General features: G+C 40.2%; 1 pseudogene; it reads left to right on the top strand.

Annotated features, from left to right (window-relative positions):
• The first annotated feature begins 10,684 nt into the window (after positions 1-10,684).
• On the top strand, positions 10,685-11,134 carry LOC136122433 (calmodulin-like; annotated as a pseudogene).
• The last annotated feature ends 1,394 nt before the right edge of the window (positions 11,135-12,528 follow it).

Below are 12,528 nucleotides of genomic sequence, written 5' to 3'. Positions count from 1 at the left end.
TGGGAAGCAGTCACATAGCACAGGGAGATCAGCTCAGTGCTTTGTGACCAGCTAGAAGGGTGGGATAGGAAGGGTGGGAGGAGGGAGACGCAAGAGGGAGGAGATATGGGGATATATGTTTATGTATAACTGATTCACTTTGTTATAAAGCAGAAACTAACACACCATTGTAAAGCAATTATACTCCAATAAAAATGTTTAAAAATATCATTAACAGAAGGGCACAAACACACACACACACACACCCATAATTTAACAAATGACATGCAAGTCCGATACACCAAAGCCCTATATGCAAAACATTGCTGAGCAAAATTATAGAAGGCCTAAGTAAATGGAGCAAAAAAAAAAAAACAATGTTGGAAACTCATCCTACCTGATTTCAAGACTTATTATAAAGGTACCACAATCAAGACAGTGTGGTATTGGTAAGGATAAATAGATTAGTAGAACAGATTAGAAAGCCCAGAAATGGACCACACATTTATAGTCAATTGATTGGAACAAAAGAGCTAAGGCAATTCAACTGGGAGAAGGAAAGTCTTCTTAATAAAGGGTGCTGGTACAACTGGATAAGTACACGGAAAAATATTAACATGAGATGAATTATAAACCTAAATACAACAGTTTAAACTATAAAGTTTCTAGGAGACACACATATGGTCTGGGTGGTAGCCCAAGAATTTGCATTTCAGACAAGTTTCCCAGATGATGTGCAGGCTGCTGGCCCAGGGACCACATTTTAACATTGTTTTTTAACAGTGTGGAGCAAGAAAAAAAAGTGATAACATTTTTTTTTTCACTCAGCTCTTCCCCTTGAATAATTAGAAAGTAAAATAGTAACTTCTTAGGAATAAATTGAAACTATTAATAATTTAGGATTAAGTAGAAATGATAGAAGCTGTGAAGAAACATCTTTTTCAGCCATGTTGAATTTAGGACTAGGAAATAACAGTTTTTTGAGAAGCCTAACTGGATATGGTATACCAAGAGAAATTTACTGCCTTAATCCAAAGAAAAATAGTCGTGCATAAAATATGTACCCTTGCTTATGTGCCCAACACGAAGATAAGATATTCAAGTACATTTCAGCCTGGCAGCCCATTCTGCTAGGTCATGCTCCATGATGAAATGTCATTGCCATTTCCCTGGATTAGAAAAAAGCCTTCTGTATGGAGATTTCCCTAATGTTCTTCTGTGATTTGCCATTACAATCACTCTCCATGTCATGTTTTTTTTTTTTGCGGTACGCGGGCCTCTCACTGCTGTGGCCTCTCCCGCCACGGAGCACAGGCTCCGGACGCGCAGGCCCAGCGGCCATGGCCCACGGGCCCGGCCTCTCTGCGGCACGCGGGATCCTCCCGGACCGGGGCACGAACCCGCGCCACCCGCATCGGCAGGCGGACCCTCAACCACCGGGCCACCAGGGAAGCCCTCTTTTTGCTATTTTCTTTGGAGTTTTAGCCAGGCAGTTTGAAGCTAGTACATATTCCTTAGAGCAGTAAACAAGCTTCAGACAAATAGGTAGCATCAAGGAATTTTGGAGCTTTATAAAGGGGGCCTTACAGATGACGATCTTACAGAGAGGCAGAGAGAGTGCAAGGCTTAAGAGCATGGGCTATAGAGTTTGGCAGCTCTGAGTTAAAATCCTGCTCTACCATTTAACTAGGAAGGATTTCTAGAGCAGTTTCTTCAACCATTTAAGGTCTCAGTTTTCTCACATGTAAGAAGAGAAAATCTCTTGTGAAGATTAAATGGGACAATATGTAGAAAGTACTCAGCCCCTTGCTTGAGCCTAGTATAATTGGGATAGCATCTTAAACCATATAAATGTGCATTTCTCCTTTGTATTTCCATATGAAGCATCTCCTTAGCCAGTATAAAGCATTAATCTGGGGAAGGGGATGGCCAGGGAGTATGGAGTAGAAAGGGAAGGAAAAGACAATTAGGAGATTTATTGCAGAAACATAAAGAAAATAATTAATATTCAGATTGTAGCAGGCAACAAAAATGTTTTTGAGCATAAACTGAGAGAGACAGAGAGAGAGAGAGAGAGACGAAAACTGAGGTGCTGAGCATTTTATCTGAGAGACTGAGTGTTGACCTAAAGGGGCCACGTGGTAGGTTTCTTGCCAAACTGATTGCTGTCATGCCTCTCTTTGTATCCAAGTCCTTTGCACCATGACTTTGCATGCCTCCATCAGGTGAGTGGTCCAGCAGACTAAACAACAAGTGCAAAGACACTGAGGCAAGAAGGAGCTTGACAGTGTTCAAGAAACACAGAGAAGGCCAGTGTGGTTGGAGTGCAGGGAAAGGGACTGGGGAATGATAGAAAGTGAAATCAGAGAGAGGACAACACCAGATCATACACCAGATCATACACAGCCTTTGAGACTAGAAATCTCTGGCAACTCATGCTTATACATGAGTACAGAAGGACCTATGGTTAAAATATCAAAATGCTTTCATTCCAGTTGGTAAATAGCCACTGTGCTGATCCCACCTAAAAGTCCCCACAGCTCTGGCCAGCCATGCCCCTCCCTGAGGGCCATAAACCTTCCAGGATCCTGTAATTTAAGAATTCAGGGTAATTAGAAGCCTCTAACCCTGATCTAGTGCCATGACTACAGATGCGTAACATTATCCCCAGGCAAAAGGAAGAGCATTTCTTTATATACATCTTTATGAAGTTCAAAATAAACATGTATTCATTCACTTAGTAAATATTTATTAAGTACCAACTATGGGCCAGGAGGTATTAGAGGTGTCGGGGATGAGTGAGAGAGAGTAAACAGACCAGTTTCTGCCCTCACAAAGCTTAGAGTTTGTACTTTAGGCAAATTATTTCCTGTAGGGAGCAATTTTTAGGCAGTGGTTCTTAACCTAAACTACACAGCAGAATCACCAGAGGGTTTTTAAAAGTACTGATACCTAGGTCCCACCCCAAGAGGGTCTGATTTAATTCCTCTGAGTAGTGGCCAGGGCATTGGAAATTTCTAAAAGTCCGCCAGCTGATTCAATGTGCTACCAGGGCTGAGAACTTCTCTCCTAGAGATATGAGCCAACATGGATGACAGAGTGGAACTGTGACATTTTAGTAAAATTTATGGTTGCAAACCTAGAGAGTTAAGTCTTCACTGCATTTTAATGCATAAAGATAAATCAAGATGGAAACATGATTCTTTCAAAGGTGTTTTTCAGAAAGTTCTGGAGGCCGTCTTTGTAGAATGGTGTCCTGACTAATGCTGCCTGGCAGTCTGACCCAATGTTAGGCAGGTCAATTCCACGTATTCTGCCAATACTCAGCAAAACTCTGGGCTTTGTGAAATAGAATTCCTGAGGAGAAGAACCTGTAAATGCGAACACTCCTACCCTTCTCTTCCCCCGCCCATGACCTGTCTGCACGTCCCACCCAAAGCCAGCAGTCAGCCTGAGGAATGGGTGAACGCCCAGGACTCCATGCCATAGGTAAGGAATCCAGCCCTTGGGGTCAACAACCAAAACTTGAGATTGCTTTTCACACGGATTTATTACCTCTCCAAACCACTTTCCAGTTGCTTCCTTCAGCTGTCCATCAAGTGACAAATGTTTAGGATGAAACAGAATGAGAAACTCCTTGAAAAGATTTGACCCAAAGGAGAGTCGAGAGGAGCTATGGAAAGGGAAACATGCACCAAACGCTGGGCTGCAGCATAAAGATTTTTCTAGATTCATTGGGTCACAGAGAAGCATCAAAGCACATTCTAGGACAATGAATGTGCTCAGGGCTAGCTCTTGATTATTCTGTCCTAATGAAGGAGGACAATGATGTGAGTTTTCTGAAACAGCAGCTGATTTTAATGAGCGGTTTGGTTTTGACTCTGGAAATCACTACTAGGTAAATAAAAACGTACCCAGCATGTCTGACCATTTTTCAGCTGGGCAGCTTGGAATGTGGCCAAGAATGTAGAAGGAAAATGGCTAGCATTTCAAAATTCATCTGAGAAAACCCACAAAATAGAAACATCTTAGTGGAAACAACAGAGCTCTGAATTATGATTTAGAAGGCAAGAATTCTTGTCTCTGGTCTATCGTGACCAGGTGTGTGACATGGGTAACTTCTCTTCTCTCTGTGCCTCAGTTTCCTCACTTTTAAAATGAGGGGACTAGACTTAAGTGATCTCCAGTAGAACAGATGGGTAAAATGGAATTTAATATCTGAGAGAGAGAGAGAGAAAATACTGATATGTGAAGCATGAAGACCACTGTCAGGGAGTAACCAAGTTTGTATTTGGAGCCCAAGACACTCGTAGGGGATGAGGGCAGGAGGGGATCAAGACGCTTACACTTTTTCTCGAAAATTAAAACTAGTCAGGGCAAACTGGGGATTGCCCTGAGCTATTCTTAGAGTCAGGGAAGGGCCACGAGAACCCTAGGTAAACTCACCACCAAGGAGAAAAGATAGGACCACCAGCCCAGCTTCTGCACCAACTTAGGAGTTCAAAAGTGTAGTGCACACTGGGACCAGACCCAACCTAGGATCAGGGAGCAGGCTTGAGTCCTGGGGAAGTGGCCATGTGAGTGAGGAGCTATAATGATGGGAATCCAAGCCAGGTTTGCCTGAAGCCCACCATTGGCTGAACTTACTCCTGAGGGCTGGGACCTTCTCTTTGGTCCCTTAAAGAAGAGCAGTGGCCAAAGCAAGCTACACTAGCAGCTTCTCCTAGAGCCATCAACCTCTGTGGAACGACAGAGTCCCCAGTCTCAGTTGGGACTCCAGAAGTGGAAACAGAAATGACCAGGAGAGCCCTGGCCTATTAGAGGAAGGGGATCCCAGCAAAGGTCACTGTATTTCCTGTTCACTGGGCATGCGAGAGCTCCCACATTCAACTTTGGGACCCCACCTGAGTGGTGCTTTATTTGCATCCCAAACTATGAATTGGGGCACTCCAGTTATAGATCTATAAGATCCCTTACAGCTCTAATATGATGTGGTTTTAGTGTACCCACACTAACATCACAAAGACTGACTTTATTTCAGAGTTTAGCATATAACTATCCCCTTAAGTTTGTAGACATTGGGACTCCTGTTTAAAAAAAGGGAGAAATGGGTAAATTAGGGATCCATCTGTGACCATTACATAGCTTAAAATAAACACAAAAGGCGTATCACTGCTAATGATCCATGAATTCATTCCATATGCATGCATTAGAGATCATTAAAGTGAAAGCTGGGAATGCAAAAGATAATTATATAGTTTGAATATCTAAAAATTTTTCCTCATAGAGGGCATATTTGTATGTATGTGTAAAATATAAGTGTATTACCCCCAAATGGAAACTGAAACACATGCTTGCTTTAGTGGAAGGTGATCATTATATTAATTTCCTGTTTCAAATGGCCTTAGACAATAACCATCAGCTTTGTAAACATGCGGACCTCTTGATCCAGCAATTTCATATGTAGAAATTTAACCTGATGAAAATTTTCACCAGTATACAAAAACAAATATATATGAATGTTCATTGTCACAACATTGTTAACAACGAAAAAGCTGAAAAGAATTGAAATATTCATTAATAAGGGATTAGTTAGATAAATTAGCAGGCATCCATATGCCAGGATACTCTGAAATTATCAAAAACAGTCAAACGTACTGTTATAGCAGAGAAATAATTTTATGTCAACTGAGAGAGCTGACATTTACAGTTTGTATGTTTACCCCATATCCATTCCCTGCCTCAAATCAAATCTACATTGAGGCTGAGGCCTTCCTTGTGTCAGGGAAGTTTGGTTACAAAGAGTGCTGATCACAAAAAGATAATTCCTCACACAGGTCAGAATGGACATCATCAAAAATTCTATAAACAGTAAATGCTGGGGAGAGTGTGGAGAAAGGGAACCCTCCTGCACTGTTGGTGGGAATGTAAATTGTTGCAGCCACTATGGAGAACAGTATGAAGGTTCTTTAAAAAACTAAAAATAGAGCTACCATATGACCAAGCAATCCCACTCCTGGGCATATATCCAAAAAGATAGATGCAGCCCAATGTTCACTGCAGCACTATTTACAATAGCCAAGACATGGAAACAACCTAAATGTCCATCAACAGATGAACAGATAAAAAAGATGTAGTATATTTATACAATAGAATATTACTCTGCCATAAAAAAGAATGAAATAATGCCATTTTCAGCAACATGAATGGACATAGAGATTATCATACTAAGTGAAGTAAGCCAGACAGAGAAAGATAAATACCATATGGTATCACTTACATGTGGAATCTAAAAAAAAAAAAAAAAAACAAATGAACTTATATACAAAACAGAAATAGACTCACAGACATAACAAACTTATGGTTACTAAAGGGGAAAGGGGGGAAGGGAAAAATTAGGAGTTTGGGATTAACATAAGCACACTGTTATACATAAAATAGATAACCAACAAGGACCTACTGTATAGCACAGGAAACTATACTCAATATTTTATAATAACCTATAAGGGAAAAGAATATATATATATATTTATATATACATATGTGAATTTGAATCACTTTGCTGTCCACCTGAAACTAACATTGTAAATCAACTATACTTCAATAAAAAAAACACAAAAAGACAATTCTTAGTGCTTAGCGCCAATGACAAGAGACCCAGAGAAAGGTATTCTCACCATCCCATTAGCACACTTTTGAGAATGAAAGTGAGTGCTATTAATAATGACATGCAAATAACCCAGACTGTTCTGAGGAAACAGGGACACACTACCTGGACCTTTCCCTGAAAGTTAATTCATTTTCTTATAAACCAAAGACAAATGTCATCTTTTAGTAGATAAGGCCCTTGCTCTCATGGAGACTTAGGTGAGGGGAGATGGCAAATAATAAAGAAAACAAAATAATGAACAAGATAATCAGAAACTAATAAAGGTTTGAAGAAAAAAATTTTATTGGGTGAAGTGATGCAGGGTGGGGAGGTAGAGTGGTCAGGAAGACCTGCTTGAGAAGAAAAGATGTGGTGGGAGACCTTAATGTCCAGACAGGGTTGGGCATGCCAAGATGTGGGTGGAGCACTCCTGATGGAAGACCAATGACCAATGACGCCCGAGGCCTCTGATGTGTTGAAGGAATGCACCCTGTGAAAGCAGAATTTGTTGGAGGGTTAATCAAGGGGATGACATGATCTATATCACGGTCTAGGGGAAGGAATGAGAAGAAGGAAACAGAGCCAAAGATACCTGATGGAGGGGGATGGATGATGTGTCTGGGGAGAAAATTAGTAAAGGCAGGAAAAGGGGGGTGGGTGGGAGCACAAGAAAGAACCATCCCGGCAACTGCTCCAGACTAGAGGTGGTATAGCTGGTGCTGAGACTGGACAGTGCCAGGACTGGCTCACCTGAGGGGCTCAGGAGTTTTTCTAAAACTCCAGGGAGATAGCAAGAAAACCTCGGATTGGAGATGTGTAGCCTTGCCAACAAAAGGCTAGTGCAGAGTTCACTCTTAATCTACAAACAGCAAATGCTGGAAAGGGTGTGGAGAAAAGTGAACCCTTCTGCACTATTGGTGGGAATGTAAATTATACAGCCACTATGGAGAACAGTATGGAGGTTCCTTAAAAAACTAAAAATAGAACTACCATATGATCCAGCAATCCCACTACTGGGCATATACCCAGAGAAAACCATAATTCAAAAAGACACATGCACCCCAATGTTCATGCAGCACTATTTACAATAGGCAGGACATGGAAGCAACCAAAATGTCCATCGACAGATGAATGGATAAAGAAGATGTGGCACATATATACAATGGAATATTACTCAGCCAGAAAAAGGAACAAAATTGGGTCATTTGTAGAGACGTAGATGGACCTAGAGACAGTCATACAAAGTGAAGTAAGTCAGAAAGAGAAAAACAAATATCGTATATTAACACATATATGTGGAATCTAGAAAAATGGTACAGATGAAACGGTTTGCAAGGCAGAAATAGAGACACAGATGTAGAGAACAAATGTATGGACACCAAGGGGGAAAGTGGTGGTGGTGGTGGTGGGATGAACTGGGAGATTGGGATTGACATATATACACTAATATGTATAAAATGGATAACTAATAAGAACCTGCTGTATAAAAAAAAATAAAAAAGAAGAAAAGGAAGAGGGAGGGCGAAATGAGGAGTATGGGATTAACAGATACAAACTACTATACATAAAATAGATGAGCAACAAGGATTTACTGTATAACACAGGGAACAATATTCGATATCTTCTAGTATCCAGTAATGGAAAATAACATGAAAAAAATATATATATATAACTGAATCACTTTGCTGTACACCTGACCCTACACAATATTATACATCAACTATATTTCAATTTTAAAAATCTGTAACAAAGGATATATTAAAAATTTTAAAAACTCACACAACTGTACACCAAAAAGAGAGAATTGTACTGAATGTAAATTTTAAAATAAATTTTAAAAAGCTTTGGAGAATAACCGTTTCTCACTAGGAATTCTGGTCTGAAGCATCGGTGCAAGGCCCCTGCCCAGAGCAACCTATGAGCAAATGAAACTAGACAGAGCACAAAAGAAAACAAAAGGTACTACAGACCCGCCTCTTTGCCCTGGAAGTGTACTTGTGGCATGTTTCTCCAGGCCTTCAGGCTTGGGTCTTGGACTGGAACTCCACCACCAGCTTTCCTGGACCTCCAACTTGCAGAGGTATTTCTTGGCTTCCAAAATCAACTGTGTGGTTGACAGGGTCTTGTTGCTCCGGCCAGGTGTCAGGCCTGAGCCTCTGAGATGGGAGAGCCCAGATCAGGACATTGGACCACCAGAGACCTCTTGGTCCCACATAATATCATTCGGCAAGAGCTCTCCCAGAGATCTCTGTCTCAATGCTAAGACCCAGTCCACTCAATGAGCAGCAAGCTCCAGTGTTGGACACCCCATGCCAAACAACTAGCAAGACAGGAACACAACCCCACCCATTAGCAGAGAGGCTGCCTAAAATCATAATAAGGCCACAGAGACCCCAAAAGACACCACCAGACATGGTCCTGCCCACTAGAAAGACAATATCAAGACTCACCCACGAGAACACAGGCACCAGTCTCCTCCACCAGGAAGCCTAAACAACCCACTGAACCAACCTTACCCACTGGAGGCAGATACCAAAAGCAACAGGAACAACAAATCTGCAGCCTGTGAAAAGGAGACCCCAAACACAGTAAGTTAAACAAAATGAGAAGACAGAGAAATACACAGCAGATTAAGGGAGCAAAGTAAAAACACACCAGACCAAACAAATGCAGAGGAAATAGGCAGTCTACCTGAAAAAGAATTCAGAGTAATGATAGTAAAAATGATCCAAAATCCTGGAAATAGAATAGAGAAAATACAAGAAACGTTTAACAAGGACCTAGAAGAACTAAAGAGCAAACAAACAATGATGAACAACACAATAAATGAAATAAAAAATTCTCTAGAAGGAATCAATAGCAGAATAACTGAGGCAGAAGAACGGATAAGAGACCTGGAAGATAAAATAGTGGAAATAGGGCTTCCCTGGTGGCGCAGTGGTTGAGAGTCCGCCTGCCGATGCAAGAGACACGGGTTCGTGCCCTGGTCTGGGAGGATCCCACATGCCGCGGAGCGGCTAGGCCCGTGAGCCATGGCCACTGAGCTTGTGCATCCGGAGCCTGTGCTCCACAATGGGAGAGGCCACAACAATGAGAGGCCCATGTACAGCAAAAAAAAAAAAAAAAATAGTGGAAATAACTACTGCAGAGCAGAATAAAGAAAAAAGAATGAAAAGAATTGAGGACACTCTCAGAGACCTCTGGGACAACATTAAATGCACCAGCATTTGAATTATAGGGGTCCCAGAAGAAGAAGAGGAAAAGAAAGGGACTGAGAAAATATCTGAAGAGATTATAGTTGAAAACTTGCCTAATATGGGAAAGGGAATAGTCAGTCAAGTTCAGGAAGCACAGAGAGTACCATACAAGATAAAGCCAAGGAGAAACATGCCAAGACATATTAATTAAACTATCAAAAATTAAATACAAAGAAAAAAATTTTAAAACAGCAAGGGAAAAGCAACAAATAACATATAAGGGAATCCCCATAAGGTTAACAGCTGATCTTTCAGTAGCAACTCAGCAAGACAGAAGGGAGTGGCAGGACGTGTTTAAAGTGATGAAAGGGAAAGACCTACAACCAAGATTACTCTACCCAACAAGGATCTCATTCAGATTTGACAGAGAAATTAAAACCTTTACAGACAAGCAAAAACCAAGAGAAATCAGCACCACCAAACCAGCTTAACAACAAATGCTACAGGGAGTTCTCTAGGCAGGAAACACAAGAGAAGGAAAAGACCTAAAATAACAAACCCAAAACAATTAAGAAAATGGTAATAGGAACATACATATAGATAATTACCTTAAATGTAAATGGATTAAATGCTCCAACCAAAAGAAATAGACTGGCTGAATGGATACAAAAACAAGACCCGTATATATGTTGGGTACAAGAGACCCACTTCAGACCTAGGGACACATACAGACTGAAAGTGAGGGGATGGAAAAAGATATTCCATGCAAATGGACATCAAAAGAAAGCTGGAGTCCAAGTGGAGCGAGTGAGCTGAGTGGTTGTGTAGTCGCGTCCCGGAGACCAATAGTGCTTGCAGCATGGCTGAGTGACTGACTGAAGAGCAGATTGCAGAATTCAAAGAAGCTTTTTCACTATTTGACAAGGATGGTTATGGAACTATAACAACAAAGGAATTGGGAACTGTAATGAGGTCTCATGGGTAAAATCTCACAGAAGCAGACTTACAGGACATGATTAATGAAGTGGATGCTGATGGTAATGGCACAATTGACTTCCCGGAATTTCTGACAATGATGGCAATAAAAATGAAAGGCACAGACAGTTAAGAAGAAATTAGGGAAGCATTCCATGTATCTGATAAGGATGGTAATGTCTATATTAGTGCAGCAGAGCTCCGCCATGTGATGACAAACCTTGGAGAGAAGTTAACAGGTGAAGAGGTTGATGAAATGATCAGGGAAGCAGATATTGATGGTGATAATCAAGTAAACTATGAAGAGTTTGTACAAATGATGACAGCAAAGTGAAGACATTGTACGGAGTGTGTTAAATTTCTTGTACAAAAACGTTTATTTGCCTTTTCTTTGCTTGTAACTTATCTGTAAAAGGTTTCAACCTACTGTCAAAAAAATATGCATGTATTAGGACTTCATTCCTCCATGTTTTATTCTCTTATCTTACTGTCATTGTCCTGAAAGCTTATTTTAGAAAAATTAAACAAGTAACACGTTGCATGTGGCTTACTCTGGATATATCTAAGCCCTCCTGCACTTCTAAACTTAGACTGAGTTGGTCAAATGAGGGAACAAGTGGGTTATGCCTTTTTTTTAAGTTGTTTTCTTTAGGAACTGTCATCATGTTGTTCTTGAAGTGTGGAGTTGTAACTCTGTGTGGACTATGAACAGTCAACAATATGTACTTAAAAGTGGCACTATTGCAAAATTGGTGTTTTATCCAGGACTCATACACTATCTTTTTGTACTGCTGGTCCTTTACCAGAAACAATTTCTTTTATTGTTACTTGCTTGCTGTTTTAGCCACTTAAAGAAAATCTGCTTATGGCACAATCTGCCTCAAATCCACTCCAAGATGTATATTTTTTTTCCAATAAAAAATTACAATTTACCTAACTAAAAAAAAAAAAAGAAAGAGAGCTGGAGTCACAATTCTCATATCAGACAAAATAGACTTTAAAATAAAGACTATTACAAGAGACAAAGAAAGACACTACATAATGATCAAGGAAACAATCCAAGAAGAAGATATAACAATTGCAAATATTTATGCACCCAACATAGGAGCACCTCAATACATAAGGCAAATGCTAAGAGCCATCAAAGGGGAAATCAACAGTAACACAATAATAGTAGGGGACTTTAACACCCCACTTTCACCAATGGAAAGATCATTCAAAATGAAAATAAGTAAGGAAACACGAGCTTTAAATGACATATTAAACAAGATGGGCTTAATTGATATTTATATAGGACATTCCACCCAAAAACAATAGAATACACTTTGTTCTTAAGTGCCTATGGAGCATTCTCCAGGATAGATCATATCAAGCCTTGGTAAATTTAAGAAAATTGAAATTGTATCAAGTATCTTTACTGACCACAATGCTATGAGACTAGATACTGATTACAGGAAAAAAACTGTAAAAGATACAAACACATGGAGGCTAGACAATGCACTACTAAATAACCAAGAGATCACTGAAGAAATCAAAGAGGAAATCAAAAAATACCTAGAAACAAATGACAATGAAAACACGATGACCCAAAACCTATGGGATGCAACAAAAGCAGTTCTAAGAGGGAAGCTTATAGCAATACAATACTACTTCAAGAAACATCTCAAATAAACCACCTAGGCTTACACCTAAAGCAATTAGAGAAAGAAGAACAAAAAACCCCAAAGT

The sequence above is a fragment of the Phocoena phocoena genome, chromosome 4 (assembly GCF_963924675.1).
Source record: "Phocoena phocoena chromosome 4, mPhoPho1.1, whole genome shotgun sequence".
Lineage (NCBI taxonomy): Eukaryota > Metazoa > Chordata > Mammalia > Artiodactyla > Phocoenidae > Phocoena > Phocoena phocoena.
This window is presented reverse-complemented; position numbering and strand designations above follow the sequence as displayed.